At 42.1% G+C, this 12,752-nt stretch overlaps 1 long non-coding RNA gene and 1 pseudogene across 1 annotated transcript; both read right to left on the reverse strand.

Annotated features, from left to right (window-relative positions):
- Positions 1–7,888: 7,888 nt before the first annotated feature.
- Positions 7,889–8,555, reverse strand: LOC115148241 (uncharacterized). Its single transcript, XR_003866613.1, has 3 exons — positions 8,409–8,555; positions 8,097–8,217; positions 7,889–7,991 (listed from the first exon to the last, which is right to left on the reverse strand). It is a non-coding gene; the product is annotated as an uncharacterized LOC115148241 (long non-coding RNA).
- A 1,361-nt stretch (positions 8,556–9,916) lies between these two features.
- Positions 9,917–10,851, reverse strand: LOC115148294 (olfactory receptor 14J1-like; annotated as a pseudogene).
- Positions 10,852–12,752: the final 1,901 nt, after the last annotated feature.

Consider the following 12,752-nt stretch of genomic DNA (forward strand, 5'->3'; position numbering starts at 1 on the left):
TGAATACAAATTAAATTAAATAAATGCTAGACTCTGCGAAACCCTGCGAAACAAATAAACTTGACCAGAAACTCATAAACAGTTACACATAACTGACCAGCAGGGAGAACAAACAAAGATTCGGAGGTCTACTTTGTATGCACAGGCGTGATGGGGACAGAGTGTCCACTCGTGGCAAAGGGAGTGCAGTCTGTGGCATGGGGCTGTCCCTCTTGTGCACAGGGGATGAGGGCAGGGACAGGGAGAAAAGGATGGGGACACAGGGGACCTATCAGTGACACAGGGGGTTAAGGTCCCTCGGGTTTCCGGGGGCAAAGAGGCCCCTCTGTATGGGGCTAACCTGTCCAGGTGCAGTGCCACTTTTCTCCCCCTGGGAGGCAGCTGGACCTGGTACACCACCTCTCCCATCCTATCAAGGATGCTGCAGGACCCCACCCAGTGCCTGTCGAACTTGGGGCAACAGCCTTTCTTCCTCAGGGGGCTGTAGACCCAGACCATGTCCTCAGCCTCAAAGTGCCTCCCCCAGGTGTGCACAATGTAGTTTATTTTTTGCCTCACATCTGAATTCCCCAGATTCTCCCTAACGAAGGTGTGGGCTGTCTCAAGACAGTCCTGGAGTCTCCTGGCTTACTCTGGCACCAGTGGAACAGAAGGGCTATCAGGGGGTCAGCCCGAACGCCATCTCTGCAGGAGTGAGGATCTCTCTCCCCAGCATTAGTAGGCAGGCATGCAGGAGGTGGAGTCTTGGACAGCGGTGCAGCATGCCATGAGGACCATGGACAGGTGCTTGTCCCAGTCACGCTGGTATTTGGCGGAGATGACAGGCAGCGTTTTGTTGAAATGCTCTATGAGGCCATCACTCTGTGGGGGAAGCGGAGTGGTGCGGGCCTTGTGCACACCCAGCCGCTCACATATGGTTGCAAACACAAAGGACTCAAAGTTTCTGCCTTGGTCGCTGTGAATGGACTCTGCAGCGCCAAACCTGCTGTACATACCCACTGTGATGGTGTTGACGCTGGTCCCTGCTTTCTGGTCAGGCAGAGCATTGGCCCCAGTGCACAACTGAGCAAGAGGACAAGTACATTAGAGTGTCTAGTTTGAGAAACAGACACCTCAAAAGTCCTCAACTGGTAGCTTCATTAAATAGTAACCGCAAAACACCAGTCTCAACATCAACAGTGAAGAGGCGACTCAGGGATGCTGGCCTTTTAGGCAGAGTTGCAAAGAAAAAAAACATATCTCAGACTGGCCAATAAAAATAAAAGTTTAAGAAAAGAACACAGACACTGGACAGAGGAACTCTGCCTAGAAGTCCAGCATTCCGGAGTCGCCTCTTCACACAGTATATTTTACAATAGTTATCTTTTGTTTGTTTTTAGTCCCATCCTTAAGCTCCACTTAACCACTCCCATCTGTCTCTGAACAACATCCAGTTTTGATTTCTATGTGCCATATATTTTTTAAACTGTTCTGTGATGTTACACAACATTTCTGAACCTTTCTATTCTCATACATTCTACATATTGTAAATTAAATATAAACAGAGGGGGACATAACTTGCAGGGGGTCTGGGGGTCCTCCCACTGTAGTTTACTACGTTGCCTAGAAATTGGCCTAAATATTGATCACCCATATCTCTCCAACTCTCCTCTTTTCAATCTACATCTAGCATATTGACTGATATAGCCTAGTAATACAATATAAGGGCCATGTGAGAATCTCTGGTAATTTAACCTATTTCTTAATTAAGTTATTTTGCCCATTTGATATTGCCTATAGGAAGCAAAATTACTGGGACCATGGCTGGCAAGTGAGCTGCGTCACATACGCCTAACTTAACATTGTGGGACTGCGGTTGGGTTTGGGACCAGTCCTTGCAGTAGCAGGTGGGAGTCGGACAGAAAGCCAGCGGGACCTCTGCTGTGCACCATGACAGTGAAGCCTGTAACACTTTAGAGCTGTTTATTATTGTGTCAGCATGAAAAGTAGGGAATTAGCTAGGTAAACTGACAGATCAATAACGTTACATTGACATACTGGCTAATATAACTCACATTGTACTGAAAAAACCATCAAAATGTCATCTTCAATCGTTTGGCAGATGGTTTCATAATTTCATTCAGGTCTAGTTTGATTGAGGCAAAAATAATAGCTAAGCCAACTTTTGGCCAGCTCTCTCTGTAACGGTACATCAATGGTGAAAGCGTGCCAAGTTTATTTACTTCTTTAACGTGACAAAACAAAAGCTACAAAACATTTTCATACAAACAGCTGCAGTTACATAGTAATAATAGCCACCTCAAATCGCTATCTGACAGATAACTAGAGGCTAGAGTTGACCTAGCTGTGGTAGCTACCCACTACTGTAGTTTATTCATCCACCTCAGTCGAGAGGGGATGAAACATTAGCTAAAGTTACATGTCAGTAACAATACTAGGTCAGCACTATGGGCTCCTAACAACTGTGCTATTTTGTTTGTTTTTTTGCATTGTTTGTAACTTATTTTGTACATAAAGTTACTGCTACCGTCTCTTATGACCGAAAAGAGCTTCTGGACATCAGAATAGCGATTACTCACCTCGAACTGGACGAAGATATTTTCTTTAATGAGTCCGACGCAAAGGATATACTGCTTCCCTGAGACCAGAACCAAATCCCTGTCATTCGCGTGAAGAAAAGACGGGGATACAGGGGGAGAAGGTCGGGGTGCCTTTTGAGAATTCGTAGGCGAGTGATTAAACCACCACTACCATCGGTTCTATTGACCAACATGTAATCACTGGAAAACAAACTGAATGATCTACGGTCGAGACTTTCCTACCAACGGGACATTAAAACTTTAATATTTTATGTTTCACCAAGTTGTGGTTGAACGGCGACAAGGATAATATAGAGTTGGTTGGGTTTTCCGTGCATCGGCAGGACAGAGCAGCTACGTCTGGGAAGACAAGGGGCGGGGGTGTGTGTCTATTTGTCAATAACAGGTGGTGCGCCAAGTCTAATATTAAAGAAGTCTCATGGTATTTTTCTCGCCTGAGGTAGAGTGCCTCGTGATAAGCTGTAGACCACACTCTCTACCAAGAGAGTTTTCCTCTATATTATTCGTAGCCATCTATTTACCACCACTAACCGATGCTGGCACTAAGACCGCACTCAAAAAGCTGTATAAAGCCATAAGCAAACAAGAAAAATGCTCATCCAGAAACGGTGCTCCTAGTGGCCAGGGACTTTAATGCAGGCAAACTAAAATCAATTTACCTCATTTCTACCAGCATGTCACATCCACTCCATACAGCCAGCTCCATGCCCCAGGGAGATGGGGGAAGAGGGGAAGGGAGTTCTGGGGCCGTCCTACCAACCCTGCTATGCCCCACTAGAAGGACAGATCCAGTCATCCAGTCACACTTGCCTGGCTACCCAGACTTTTGCGAAAACATTCAGGGCCATCTGATTGGTCCAGAAACCGTTGGGCCAGAGGCTGAACACATATTAGTAAAGCGGCAGTTTGACAAGTTGTCATAGGCTTTGATACTCTGACTGTTTTGTACAACAATCCTTGTACCTCTTGTCACCAGAAACAACTTCAATGCTGTCAGTCTCAGACTAAAGTATGTAGCGAATGACAGAGCAGTCTGAGGCTCACTGCTGCCTCACCCTCCTTGGCCCTCTCTGCAGCTCCAGACAGTCCCCCCACTGACCTGGTGACCTCTTCCCCATTCGAGGCACCCCCTGTATGGGCCTCACTCCTGCCACACCCTTATTGACCCTCTCTGGAGCTCCAGATGACCAGATGACCTCCAGATGACCTCCACTGACCTGGTGACCTCTCCCCTACTCAAGGCACCTCTGTCTGGCTCTCACTGCTGCCTCATCCTCTCTGGAGCTCCACGCCTTACACTGGAGCTCCACAGCCTAAGTCCAGACCTCCAGGCTTCTAGGCCCAATACTCTCGGCCCTGCCTGCCTACCTACATGCCCTTTCCCTGGGCCTAAGAGTCCAGCTTACTCCCACCCATAGAATTCAATTTTTCTTCTCCACATCGAGACCTCTAGGCCTTTTCTCCCTGCCCTGCTTGCCTACCCAGTTGTGTAGTTTGCTAGTACTGTTCATTGTTGAATCTCACATCACTTGTCATGACGTGCACTCGTACTGCTCTCATCTCACGTGCCTGCTGCAGAGCTCTCTCAACACACACACCCCTCTGGTCCTCCTCCTCCCTACCAATGATTGTATATGAAGCTCCCTCCCCACCACTCACTCATTCACTTACTCAGCAACAGCCTGCCTCATTGCCTGATAGTCAGCAGCAGGTCAAAGTGAAATGAATACATGTAAAAAAATAAATAATAATAATAATAATAATGCCATGGTGGCCGCGGAGCAATTTAGAAGTAGCCCAAAAACCCATAACCAATACATTTTCACCCACAACATAGTTCTCAAAGTAGCCCAATTTGCAGTAAAACCATGGACATGGCAACAGTGGTTGTGATTGAATGGCAAAGACACACCCAAGAAACACCCATATCAAACCACACCCCCTAGACAACCTTTGTTTGCCTTCAGTCATGGTCGCTAGCGTTTCTAAATGAGCATTGAGGAAAAGAGGCCAAATCAGGAGCCCTTTAAGCTTATGGATCAAATGAACTCCACAACTGGGTTATCAGCTACCAGTTCCCAAAACAGAAAACTGCCAGCAAGGTTTGGGGACGTGCATCACAAGAGGTTGCTGAGGGGAGACCATTTCACTAATTCCGCTCCAGTCATTACCACAAGCCCGTTCTCCCCAGTTAAGGTGCATGTTACATCTACAATGGGGAAAGCAGCCCCTGTTAGGAGCAACTTAGATTTATAGGCATTACGGAACTAGATATTGGACAGACAATTTATGGCACTCAACAGTCACCCAGTACCCATTTCTGTAGACAACGCAGAACTAACTGTTTTTCTATAGCAGCTTAAACTAAAGCAAGGTTTCCTAAACTTGGTCCTCGGGACTCCAAGTGGTGAACCTTTTTCTTTTTGCCTTGCCCTAGCGCTACACAGCTGATTCAAATAATCAACTAATCATCAAGCTTTGATAATTGGAATTAGCTGTGTAGTGTTAGGACAAAACAACTAAACATGCACTGCTTGTGGTACCGATGACCAAGTTTGGGAAACGCTGAACTAAAAGGTACAAGAGGGTCGGTCGCCTTCAGGCAAAAGAGCTGATCAAGGGACTACAGGAAAAGGCAGGCCCAACAGGCCCCTATTAACATCAACTGGGCTGTAGTGGAGCGGGTTGAGAGTTTCAAGTACCTTGGTGCCCACATCACCAACAAACTATCATGGTCCAAACATACCAAGACAGTCGTGAAGAGGGCACGACAGCAACTTTTCCCCCTCAGGAGACTGAAAAGCTTTGTCATGGGTCCCCAGATCCTCAAAAAGTTCTACAGCTGCACCATCGAGAGCATCCTGACTGGTTGCATCACCGTCTGGTATGGCAACTGCTCGGCCTCCGACCGCAAGGCACTACAGAGGGTAATGCGCAAGGCCCAGTACATCACTGGGGCCAAGCTTCCTGCCATCCAGGACCTCTATACCAGGCGGTGTCAGAGGAAGGCCCAAATAATTGTCAAAGACTCCAGCCACCCTAGTCATAGACTGTTCTCTCTGCTACCGCACAGCAAACGGTACCAGAACGCCAAGTCTAGGTCCAAAAGACTTCTTAACAGCTTCTACCCCCAAGCCATAAGACTCATGAACAGCTAATCAAAGGGCTACCCGGACTATCTGAATTGTCCCCACCCCACCCCCCATTTTTATGCTGCTGCTACTCTCTGTTTATTGCCCATGCATAATCACTTTACGTCTACCTACATCTACATATTACCTCAATTACCTTGACTAACCTGTGCCCCCACACATTGGCTCTGTACCGGTACTCCCTGTATATAGCTTACCTACTGTTATTTTATTGATGCTCCTTAATCATTATTAATATTATTTTTTTTTTTTACTTTTATTTTAGTAAAGACTTTCTTAACACTTTTTTTCTTAAAACTGCATTCTTGGTTAAAGGCTTGGTAAGTAAGCATTTGACTGTAAGGTCTACACCTGTTGTATTCAGCGCATGTGACAAATACAATTTTATTTGATTCAAGGGTCAGCCCATGCATGAGTTGACTTGAGGTAGAATATGAGGTCATTGCTGGCAAGTATTTTGATAAAATGTCATGTTGTAGCCTATGCCTAGGCCTTGCTAAATGTAAAGGCTTAACTATCTTGCAAGTTCACGCTCATCAGAACCACTGGGAGAATTTAGACAGGTGAGTAATGTTGTAAGTGTAAGGGTGGGGAATTAGCTCGCTGGTTTAGGGTTATGAACCCTATATACTATCTAACTGGCTATGGGACAGCCCCTCTGCATTAGGTACTTGAACCACCCCCAGCGCTGGAAACATGTAATAGGCTGTAGCAGCCTCCAGACCAGCAGTAGGCTACCATCAGTTACATCGGGATTCAATCCTAAAGGGGCCATGAAAACCTATAAGAGACCTAGGGCTTCAACCTTAAAACACATGGCACTGGCAACTAGAAGGTGTTGGTGGAGTGGAAGAAGGGATTCGAGGCACCAGGAGTTTAAAGTCCTGGTTTCCACCTAATTTATGACCTGATTTATTTAATAAAAGGCACATCTCAATAGGTAGTCCAGTTGCCTCATGACATTATGGCACAAGTGGGGGAGGTTTGTTCCTCGAGCAAGGGAGGAGGCCGATGACATCAGCGGGCACCATCAGACCAACTCCTTGAATGCCCTACTCCTTGAAGTTTGCAGTCTAAAAAACACTAATTTGTGCAAAACATATATTTTTACTTTTTAGTAAAAAAAAGCACTGATGTATGTATACTTGGGATATCGCTTAACAGGAAATGTTCAATAATCTCTGGAGGACGTCTTTAAGTTTATTGTTTTTTTTATTTATTTATTTATTGCACCAAAGAGCAAAAAGGCACAAATCCTGCAGGAACGTTGTACAAGAGATATTGAAAAATAATATTGCAGTAACAAAAGCCCAGAAAGGCTACCTCTCCAGAGAGTGAGCATAAACCTGGTCCTGTACATAGCCATGTTATTGTTATGTCATTTTCTTGTCTTACTTATTATTATATTTTTTTACTTTTACCATATTTATTAAATATTTTCTTAACTGTATGTCTTGAACTGCATTGTTGGTTAAGGGCTTGTATGTGAGCATTTCACGGTAAGGTTTACACGTTGTATTCGGCACATGTTACAAATGCAATTTGATTTGTGGGCTAGATGCAGCCAAACTTGCCCCCCCCACCCCCCCCCACACACACACACCTCTTATTCTAGGAGATCTACATAAACCTGCCAGATAGCTGCTTAAATACCCCATGTGAAAGCTGTGCAAGGGATGTATAGACTTTCACTAGGAGCTGTATCATGAAATTAATAGTCAAAGAATGGATGTAGCAATCCAAGATTGCCCTTTTTTAAGTTTGATAAATTCTCCCAAACAAGAGTGGTGAATAACATAATTCCACCATAATGTAACATAAGATTTAACCTCCACTCCTCACAGGAGAACACTAATACACACATTTATTGCATTGTTTTCCCAGTGTATTATCACCCCACCCGCCACCCCTTCATCTAAGCTGCTTTTCTACAATTTGATTCTTGCAATGAAATATGTTTTTTTTTTTACTCAGTACTGCCAATTTGATTACATTAACCCCTGCAGTTGAAGGTGTTAGAAATGGAAAAGTGCAACAAATAAATATACAGGTAGATAGACACACAGTTAAGTCATGGAAGGCAGTCCACAGAATCCCAATATCAGGTGGAGGGACATAAGAAGAAAATACCATAAACTGTGGTGGTGGTGATGTCTTTATTCACATATGCCCCATTTGTTCATGATCAGAACTGATCTAGGAACTATTCAGTTGTCATAAGAAATGAGAAACACAGCACCTGAAAATAAAATAATGGATTAGTAAATCCACATGATCCAAAGGAAAGTGTGTCCCATTATGTAGTACATTTACTTGATGTGGAACTGTTGAAATATAAACTTACAAGAATCCCTTTCCACAGCCAAGTGGTCCAAAGAACATCTCTGTTGGTAGGCAAACTTTTCGACAGACTCCACTCAGGGTGGGGCAAGAGAAGGGAAATGATGCAGCCTCATTCTGCACAACTATAGTTAGAACCAAAAGGAGTACAAATTGGAATCAATAAAACAATAGAAACTTAAGAAAAACATACTGCATATACTGTATTACATGCAACTTAGATGTAATTTTTGAATGCCAATGCATTCATATCACCATTTAATTTAGAAGTGCTATTTTCATTAGGCATGTAAACACAAATTGAATCCAGACTTACTATTAAGTGATAGGAAAACCAGGAGCACCAAGACGAGCACACGTTGACAAGACATTCTAGCTGCTGAAGATGATTATGTTACTACTCCGTCTTTAACACAGAACTGAACTTTAGTCGTGTTTTGTATGTTGGTCTTGAGGGAGGAGTGACTTTAATAAGGAACACTATGGTCACTGTGAGAAAAGCTCAGGATGGAATTATGTGGATGTCTGAATAGACATACTGTTCCTAATCACATTTAGTAAAACTGCTTCCCTGCAAAGAGTAGGCTACTCATGATGCAGTAGCATCACAGGACAGGAGCTCGAGAGCAAAAATTGTTTTCACCTGATCTAAAACTCATGCAATAGTCCGTATGTTAACAATTTCCAGGGAATGTTTTTCTCTCTGTGAGAGGCAGCAATGTTACCCTGAAATCACACAGAACTTCAATGTATGTTGTTTATATAAAATATACTTATTTTATATTTGCAGAATATATATGTTTGGGGGTAGTCTCATAAGTCTTTGACCTCTGCTGTCTGCCCTTTTAGGCCATATTTTCCAATGGCAGTGAGAGACCCTCAAACTTCTACATAGTGTAGGTGTGTTTTTTTGCATCACTGAAATTTGCATAATGTTACAGTAACATTATGTCACATTACAGTAAACCTCCATAAATGTTTGCTGCCTTCTGATGGATCACACAGTTAAGGTTTGTAAAGACATGCCTGTATGGAAGGTAGGACTACTAGGGTCGCATTGTACTAGTTCTGCTTCTTGAACTGTTCTTATGGTTTGAGGTTTTTCTTGGGTTTGAGTCGTCTGGGTTTGGCCGGGGTAGGCCGTCATTGTAAATAAGAATTGTTCTTAACTGGCTTGTCTAGTTAAATAAAGGTTAACTTAGCATCCAGCATGACTTAGCATCCAGCATGACTTAGCATCCAGCATGACTTAGCATCCAGCATGACTTAGCATCCAGCATGACTTAGCATCCAGCATGACTTAGCATCTAGCATGACTTAGCATCCAGCATGACTTAGCATCCAGCATGACTTAGCATCCAGCATGACTTAGCATCCAGCATGACTTAGCATCTAGCATGACTTAGCATCCAGCATGACTTAGCATCTAGCTTTTGTTTTTATCAACGCAGTTTTCTTTTTACATGTGCTGATAATTAGATCCTGTGTTCCTTACACAGTAAGTGGAAACAGAGCAAACCTTATTATTGAATAAAACAAATTCCCCTACTAAATATGCATCCAGAATGGCCCATTTAAATGTGTTAATAAATTTGCAGTACTGTACATGCAGATTCTTTTCAAGAATATTAGAGGTAGAATAGCTCAACTAAGTTTACTCCATTACTCATTTCAATCCATGTTTTTTGGCGGTGTTACTTTAGCTCTGATTCTATTGTTTTAAACAGCTTAACTAACTGTGTGAGGGAGAAACAGAAAACAAAGAATACAACTAATCAGCAATAACCAATTCATGTTTAATGATCAATATAACACTACAAGTATTTAACTCTGTATCTGCTGAAAATGTTTTTTTATCTGTGTCCTGATAGGAGTTAGTTTGACACCATATATAATGGGGTTGATAAATGGAGGGATGACAATAATAGCAACTGACATGAGCTTTCCTAATACCTTTGGACCATCTCTGGATCCAAACAGAGAGTCCATACCATCAAATATTGTTTAAATAATCAAGTTGACAAGGGCTATTAAATGAGGCAAACAAGTAGACATAAATTTGTGTTGATTTTTTTGGGAATGCCAACAAGCAACAATCATTTTGACATATGAGAAAATAAGAAATGCTACAAGTAAATTAAACCACACAAAGAAAGACCCATTGACAATATGTTTAACAATGTCCTCTTGGCAAGCAAGTCTTTCTATCAATGCCCAGTTTTGACAAAAGAGTCAGTGTATGTGTGATCCACAAAGAGGATACCTGAGCATTATTGAAATGGGCACTCCTGTTGTACCACAGGGAAACAGCCAAATGAAAATGAGCAACTTGCAGATTGCTACTCTTGTCATGACAGTTTGATAATGCAGAGGTCTACATATTGCCATGTACCTGTCAAGAGCCATCACAGTTAAATTAGTAAATTCACATAAGGAATATGTCATGATCACAAATATCTGAAGAACACACTCACTGAGTGAGATTATATTTGATTCTGTCAGTGTATACAAGAATGCAGGGTAGAAACTAGTGGATCCATACAGCCCGTTAATGCACAAGAAAATATACATGGGCTCATGGATAGATCTGTGTAAAATTAAAATCACAAACAAGGTCAAATTAAGAACAATTGTCAAAATAAATCCCAGGAGAGTAAAAACAAATATTAATCATCTATTTGTCCAAGATTCATCCAGCCCTGAAAGTGTGAACATTACTATTGATGATATGTTGTCCATATCTCCATCAATTTCAATGTTGATGTTTGATGCTGAAATAAAAAAGATTAGCATGTTTCAATCATAGCATTGTTTAATAAAATAAATTAAACAAATCACAGGTAGATTGCCATAATGACTTTAGTTGACCTGAAATAACGTAATTTCATTAACTTCATTTGCAATACAAAACAAATTAAAATCATACTGCATTTCACAGAATTCCAATACTACATTTATACTGCTATACCTTTTGTACTTGCCTTTCACAGTGGTTTCCCAAACTGGCTTGATGACAGATGAGTGTGCTTGCATTTATATTACCTCTTCAAGAGGGAGGTCATTCTCTTAAAAAAATATACATAATTAATTGCTACTGTGAGCAAAGAGGGAATTGATTAATCCTTAAGTAAACTATTTGTTATTCATAACATTGTTGCATTCATAACTCGTAGGCCTCCCCAAGTTGGGAACATTGAGTTTGACCCTGATGAGAACAAGACCACAGTTATGTGGTCTCGAGTGGCCACGAGATCAAGACTGACAAGCTCAAGTACATCCACATCCTACTGTGACGCCAATGACCAAATGAGCAACATGCGTAATCCATAATCCTATAATTTATGTTACGCTGTTTGGCTGAAGAGGTTATAGTTCACTTTTTTCACCTTACACTTAGAATTAGGGTTGACTCGGGGAATCCTGGACATTCTCTATGAACCCTGTAGTTCCCTGAAGAACCATTGCAGTCAATGCACCTTTGGTTAGTTGAGTGGTTCTTGTAGTAACCTTTAATTTTTCAATGTAGCGAAGGGTACCTGGAGGAACCTTTTTGCTGGCGTGTGCAGAGCACTTCGAACTTCGCCGTTGGATTTGCTGCGCTTCCAGACTCGGAAGAAGATGAAAATATGTTGTTTTTGGCGATGGCTTTATTGGACAGCTAGCAACTTGTAAACAATTACCCATTCCTATAGGAGTACTATTTTAATAGCAATATTGAATAATACAACATTGGCTTTCAAGTCAATTATATTATTTGACTGCAGCCTCCTGTTTTAATCCTTTAACTGTATTTTCTTGAAAAACGTTAAAAAAAAGTGCAATTTGTATAGCATTTCTACTCATCTTAACAATATTTTAAAAATTACTTAGGTCTGCTTCAATGGGTTTTATAGGTAGGTTAGCATTGTTAAATGAAGATTGATGTCAAATATCTACAAATTATGGTAATTTAAAATAAAAATATGAATTTTCTATTACATTGAAATTAATGTGTGGCCTTTCAGTTGGTCAGCTCGGGACAAAAACAGCTATGGGGAGTTCGCTTACTGAAGAACATTAGAATCCCACCTGACAAGGCCAATGAACACCGAGTCAGGGATTTATTCCTTCATTTCTTCCGCTCTTCACCAACAGCTGACCAGAACAATTCATATGCATTTCTTAAAAAACAAACATTGTAAAAGCAAAATGTATCAGGCTTTACTCCAACTTAACAGTCCCACTTAAGGAAGGTGTGCTCATCTTTCTGGATGTTGTGTGTTAAAGTTTGGTAACTAGTTTCGTGAAGTTCCTTACCAATTTTTTGTTATTCTTCTGCCTGTTTAACGTATTGCTTGTAAGTAAGATGACTAGCACGAACGAGTCGACGAAGGCTGCTATGCCGGGTTCGTGTTCACAACCTTGCCCACAGTCATGTGGTTTCACCATGCCTTTGAATCATACTCACAAGTATAGTCTTGTATTTCTCGACTGGGTGCATGGTCAGGCTTCCCTGGATCAAACCAGCTCGTGCGAACACAGTCGGTGGCTGCGTACAAGAGAGGTGTGTAGCCTTCCTTAGAAGGCTTGGTGGGACTGAAGTTTACTTTCCTCCCCTGGATGCCTGTATCTCGGCAGAATCTGCATTGCAGGATATGGGGGGGATCTGGGCTTCTGGTCG

This window comes from Salmo trutta, chromosome 15 (assembly GCF_901001165.1).
Source record: "Salmo trutta chromosome 15, fSalTru1.1, whole genome shotgun sequence".
Taxonomy (NCBI): Eukaryota; Metazoa; Chordata; class Actinopteri; order Salmoniformes; family Salmonidae; genus Salmo; species Salmo trutta.